We start from the raw sequence: 6,594 nt of genomic DNA on the forward strand, positions 1-6,594 counted from the left end.
GAAAGAGGGAGCTCTTCTTAATATTTTGACACCAAAATTATGTCGATACACCTTACCGACTGCGAGTAAAGCCACCCACGCTTTAACTTGACAGACTGTAGGTGGACATAAAGGTTCCTCAAAATGTTATTGGACGCTTAGATCTCAATATTATTGGGATAATATGAAGGAAGATGTTAGAAGAATCATTGGTTCATGTAAAAATTGTTTGAGAAATAAATTGTTTAGAAGGAAAAATCGTCAACCAATGTTGATAACTGACACTCCCAAAGAACCATTTGAAAAGATTCAAATTGTCCTTGTAGGACCTCTTCCAGTTACTTCTAGGGGCAATACACATATCCTTATGATATAATGTGTATTTTCAAAATATTGTGATGCAATACCTTTGGAGGATACTGATTCAGTCACTATAGTCAGAGCTTTAGCCGAAGAATTTGTTACGCGGTGTGGTTGCCCGCGGGTAATACAATCTGATCAGGGTGCTAATTTGGTTAGTAAAGTAATCAAGGTTTTTTGCAAAATATTTAGAATTAAAAAGATCCAATCGTCTGCTTATCATCCGCAGAGTCTGGGATCTTTAGAAAGAAGTCATCATACCTTGATTGAATATCTCAGAAGTTTCGAAGGAAAATTTGACTGGGATGATTGGATTCGATTTGCAGTTTTCTCTTATAATGTGAATGTTCACAAGGAAACAGGCTTTGCTCCCTTCACTTTAGTTTATGGTAGAGATGCTAATTTTCCAACAAGCTTCTCTCCCAATCAGCCTAATAAGACGTATACGATGCATTTGCAGGAGCTCTTTCTGAGGCTTGACAATGTGCACTCGCTGGCTCGCGAGAGACGCCTAAAAGCAAAAGAAAAATATAAGAAATATTATGATAGGAAAGCTAATCCTAAGCACTTCAAGGTTGGGAGCCAGTTATATTCGGAAATTAATGAAAGGGAAAACAAAAAGTTTTCACCGTATCATGGTGGACCATATGTTTTAAAAGAATTAATAGGTGAGCGTAACGCTCTTATAAGGATTAGCCCTAAAAAATCTAAAATTGTCCATTTGGATAAGTTGAGACTCAATTCATATCCATGCATGGAAGATTAAGATTAAAATGACAAAATGGATTTCAAGTTTTTTTGTCATTTTGGAATTAAGGCAATTTTGAAAACTGTAAACGATAAAAGTAGTTTATAATTTAAAATTAAATTTGAATACAAAAATATTATGTACATAATAATTGTAATCAAATTTTAAATATATAACTTAGGTGAATAGTAACATTCGTCGAAACGTCGGCTTTAAAAATCTTACTTCTTTTCTTCTCGAGTATATATACATATAAATCACATTTTTCATGAAAACTTTAAAAGGAGGTGAGAAATTTAAAATCTATTAAGCGTCAATACGAAATGAAAACTCTTCACCTTCGTAACAAAAAAAAGAAAAACAAGAGGGTGAATATAGAATCTAAAAAGTGAAATGTGAATTGTATATATAAAGGGTTATATTTATAATTAGTTATTATACATATAATTAGTTGCTTACCATTTTGAATGCAAAAATAATAAAATCAGTACACTCCTAGAATTGGTAATAAAAAGCTATGAGTGCTATAGCTTAATTTATCCGCTTGCCACTATCTTCAGACCTAATTAACCTAAACAAACATTTTAGAAACAATTTAAAAACAAAGAAAAGTAATTATAAATTAATCATTTTTATAGAATATAATATATGCATTATTGAATATTTATCTGATCACGAAATTGCAAAATAAATTTTAAATACTGCCAAGTATCCCTGGTCCTGGTGATTCTGAAAGTATTTCTTTTATTAATTAAATATATAATGAACAAAATTCAATTTAATATTAAAATGATTTCATTTGCTATTTTTACTAGGTTCAATCGTGATAAATATGATCATTTAAATTAAATCGTTAAATTTGAATTCAAAAAGGTTTCGCGGGTAATTTAACCTTCAAATTAAGGATTTCTTTTACACCAAAGATAATAATTTTCATTTTGAAAAAGTAAATTGGTGAGAATAACATTGTTATTTTTTTTGTATTTTTTAAATATTATTTTACCAATCAGTAGTGAAAATTCTTTTATTAATACAAAGAATTTTTTTTAAATGTGGAGAGTGAGGGCTTGCGCATGTCAGTCTCGGATTGAGGTTATGCAAGTCAAAACAATTTTTAAAAAAAGAGAAACTAAAAACGATATTAAAATTGAGAAGGAAACTGTTTGAATTTTTTTTAAATATTAATAATATTGAGAGTTGGTAATTTAAATTTTTACCTGCAACTGATATTCCGAAAAGTTGGGTTCTTTTCCCCCACTACAGAACCGGTGAAGCTCGTTCAAATCTTCATTCCTATCGAATCTTACATTGATTCTGGATCTCGAAAATTCTTTTCGTTTTCTTTTATTTTCCTTGCATAAAAGTGAGCTGATGTTGTGACTTGTCAAAATGATTGAAATGATTCTCATCTCCCTGTTGGTGTATTGTGCTCTGAATTATTTATCAGAGAAATTTCAAAATATCCGGGATTTAAGACCAGCACTGGAACTGCTTGTGTCTCCCAGACATCATTCCTGAAGTTAACGTTCCTGAAAATTAGAGAATATTTTATATTCAAGGAAATAACGATCTCTCTGAGGAAGTGATTAATTTCCTGTCAGCTGAAAACTCACTAATCCGGCATGTATATGGTCAGATTTCGGTAGCCCAAGGTCCTGAGGGTTGGATTTGGAGGTCTGTTAACTGTGCCCAACAAGGATTACTGCCAATTCGTCATCAATGGGAAATGAGGACTCTCTATTTCGTCGGAATAACAAACCTTTTTGCTCCTCGTCTTTGTGTAGGGTGTGGGTCTGAGCCGTTTTTTAATTTTCCTGCCGAAAGATGCTGGATTTGCCTTCAGGTTATCCAGGAGTCAGGGTTGCATCATGTGGGCTGCCATGCCTACAGGGTGCTCGAGATCGTTGTCAACCCCATGGACTTAGAGTCACCTGTCAGGTTCCAAGGCGTAAATTATCAAACGGAACCATCCTTTGGAATCTTCTTTTGGGTCGAGGTGAACCAGATGGACGGCGTTCGAGACGTCATTCCCCTTTTGCCCTTGGAACGTCCGGGTGTTTGAAATGGTTTTCCTGGCTGTGTAGTGTTACTGTGAAAAGATTTTAAGATTAAAAAGTGGCTATTAAGATAGGAAAAAATACAATAGTGAATAAGAAATCATAATTATTGATTTATATACAAAGTATTATTTTATTAAAAAAGAGGTTTCTTTCTTAGGCACCATTTTTATAGAAACACATGAGGATAAATTAAAAAAAAAGCAGTTTGTTAAATTCAATGAAACTTATTTCAAAATTCAAAAAATATGTATCTTAGACTTTAAGTGTCACGCATTCCTTTTTTTATATATAAATATATTTAGTAAACAAAAATTTATGTTAATTTTCTATAAATTTTATTAATTGATAAATAATCTACATTCTAGATTCGCTTTCATTTTTGTAATGTTGAGAAAGGGATAGTATAAAAAATATATGTATGAAACTACATTAAAATTTTATTTCTTTAACCTTATTTTAAATTTCGAGTTAGTTTAAGATTTATCATTTTCTTTTCTCTTAATTTTAGGTTGCCGCATTTTATTTGTCTTAATTGAATATTTGAAAAATGATTTCCTCATTTTCTTCTTATAATTGGTTTATGAAAATAAAAAATGCATTCAGAAAAAGCTTAGAACCATATATCCATAAGTAAAGTTAAGTCACATACCTTTTGGGTCAAAAAGTCATAAAATTGGAGTTAAGTAAACATCCCAAATGATTTTTTGGAAATTAGAGCATGAATGGTCCTTTTGAATTACTCACGTTGAACCCTAAGCACTTCAAAACTCGTAAATTAACTCTTGAAATTTGACACTTAGAAAACTGAGAAAGCGTAAACACACATTCAAGAACGCGAATGACGTTTGAGAAAAAGGCTGTCTTCACCCTGTATCAGCCTTTTAATTAAGCGGGGAGGTGTAACGATATAGATTTTCGGTTGCTAGAGCCCTCAAAACATATAACTTTAGTCACACAAGGTGTACCTCGAAAGCTAGTATCGACTAGCTAGATATCGATTCGATATATCGATTGATCGATGTGTGTTCAAATTAAAATTAAAATTTGAAGTTTAACTAATAACCATAACTTAGAAATTATAGAATAAGAACAATTTAGAAGAAAAATTTATTATTTGAATACTCTCTCTCTCTCTCCTGAAATAATAGAAAGAATAAGAATTACAGATTAATTCGATAACAGGGTAATACTTATAGATTACGACGCAATAAGAATAGGTTAGATTCTTAGCATTCCTAAAGATGAGTCACAGAGCTATTTTTAGTATCAAAACGTGCCTTAGAACGAATTTTGACAGGAAATCGTATTATAAACATCCGGTCACAGTTTGAACTTTGTACCGAAATTGTTTGGATATGTCAATCAACGAATTGGTCATATTGCGTTGTAAATCTAATAGGCGGAGCCATGTAACCTAATTTTTTATTTGTAAACTGACTGCTAAATTCAATGACGTCAGCTATTTTATTGGCTGAAAAGGGTAAGTGGGAGATTTCTCCGCCCAAAACAGAGTTAAATAATGTTAAAAAATAAACTATTATAAATAAGATCAATTGTTAAACGCAAAACGGGACGCCGCGATATAAACAATTATAAACAATTGTGGTTTGTGACTTCTGAGATATTATGGTGAAAATGCATATTTAATAAATTGTGAATCATCAACTGTTACATTAAGTGTTTTTATTTCAAATAAGTTCCTTTAATGGTTTTCGTTTCAACGAATCAACGGCAACAACGATCCCGTTCAGATGTCCAATCAGAGAGCAGTGAATTGTCGATAGAAAATCTAGGTAAATTTGGGCATTACACGTACCTCCTGGTTTGGTGCATTGATATAGCATGGAGAATACGCATAAGGAGACCAAGCTACTGGAACAGAAAGTGAACACTTTTCTGTTGCTAGAAGTACGCACCCACATATGTGCAAAATCACACTGACCTATAGTTCAAAACTTCCCGACCATGGCGTGCCAACCGCACTTTAGAAGAGTATGGCCACCGATGTGAACGCGAGTCAAATGCAAATAAGTAATGATTGAACAATTAATAGTTTGTGAATAGAGGCAAGGATGTTGAAATTAAAAATCGCTGTATAAAAGCAAAAGTTTCCAATAAGTCTGGTGTCAAGTGTATAGTGTACAAGACTTTTACAATGGTGTTAGTTGTATGTTTATTGTTTTTGTTACGAACGCGTCAAATGCCTGTCGCACGCATAGTGTTGGTAAAAGTAATTTGATATTTTCATAAACATACTATCTACCTCTTCCATAGCGAATAATTTTCTATTCCACAAAATCTTATCTGATTATTAAATATTTATTTGTTCAAGCGACCAGTCAAAACAAAACAGTGGAGGCGGCCATACTTTTTTTTAAGTGCGGGTTGCATGCCACGCTCGGAACTTTTGAACTATACATGGAGAATAGACATAAGGATACAAAACTAGTGGAACTGAAAATGAACACTTTTCTGTTGCTAGAAGTCCGCACACACACATGTGCAAAATCACACTTAGGTACAGTTCAAAACTTCCCGAGCGTGGCGTGCCAACCGCACTTTAAAAAAATATGGCCGCCGATGTGAACACGAGTCACGTGTAAATAAATATTAATTGAACAATTAATAGTTTGTGAATAAAGGCAAGGATGTTACAATTAAAAATCACTGTATAAAAGCGAAAGTTTCCAATAAGTGTGGTTTCAAGTGTATTGTGTACAAGACTTTCACAATGGTGTAAGTTGTATGTTTATTGTTTTTTTACAAACGCGTCGACTACCTGTCGCACGCATAGTGTTTGTAAAAGTAATTTGATATTTTCAGAAACATACTACCTACCTCTTCCATGACGAATAATTTTTTATTCCACAAACATTTTACAAAACCTTGTCTGATTATTAATTCTTTATTTGTTCGTGCGACCTGTCAAACAAAACAATAGAGGCGGCCATATTTTTTTAAAAGTGCGGTTGGCACGCCACGCTCGGAAAGTTCTGAACTATACGTAAGTGTGATTTTACACATGGGGTGTGCGTACTTCTGACAACAGAAAAGTGACCGTTTTTGGTGAAGTCCATGCATTACAGATTGGTCTCCTTATATCTATCTTCCATGTGAGATAGTTTCACTGAGATTATAATTTAGTCAAGTTTGAACCCAATAAAAAAAACCCAATAATTTTATGTGAGAACATTTGACATTCTGCCCCATTTATGATTTCTGAAAAAGGAATAATTTTATTTACATTAATGATTTGTTTCAAAATTAGGAATGAATAAGAATTCTTTTTCAATCGAATTCATTGTACGGCACATCAGGTTAGTTATATCGTCGACTCGTTATGACACTGTGACGTAGGGCTAAAGCCTACTTAGTAAATGCATACGCCATCTAACGGCTTTAAGCATACATGCTCAAGTCAAATAGGGACTTACGTTACCGGTAATA

At 32.9% G+C, this 6,594-nt stretch overlaps 1 long non-coding RNA gene across 2 annotated transcripts in view; it reads right to left on the reverse strand.

Moving 5' to 3' along the window:
• The window catches only part of LOC117175419, a 9,355-nt gene extending 5,336 nt beyond the window's left edge, over positions 1-4,019 (reverse strand). The window contains exons 1-6 of one of the 2 annotated variants that reach the window (XR_004467463.1): positions 3,797-4,019; positions 2,847-3,176; positions 2,701-2,770; positions 2,305-2,616; positions 1,547-1,658; positions 601-850 (exon numbers count right to left, since the gene is read on the reverse strand). This is a non-coding gene — a long non-coding RNA (uncharacterized LOC117175419). Of the gene's footprint in view, positions 1-600; positions 851-1,546; positions 1,659-2,304; positions 2,617-2,700; positions 3,177-3,796 lie in introns of both variants that reach the window. The other variant, XR_004467462.1, reaches the window with a different exon arrangement.
• Positions 4,020-6,594: the final 2,575 nt, after the last annotated feature.

Source organism: Belonocnema kinseyi, chromosome 1, assembly GCF_010883055.1.
Source record: "Belonocnema kinseyi isolate 2016_QV_RU_SX_M_011 chromosome 1, B_treatae_v1, whole genome shotgun sequence".
Taxonomy (NCBI): domain Eukaryota; kingdom Metazoa; phylum Arthropoda; class Insecta; order Hymenoptera; family Cynipidae; genus Belonocnema; species Belonocnema kinseyi.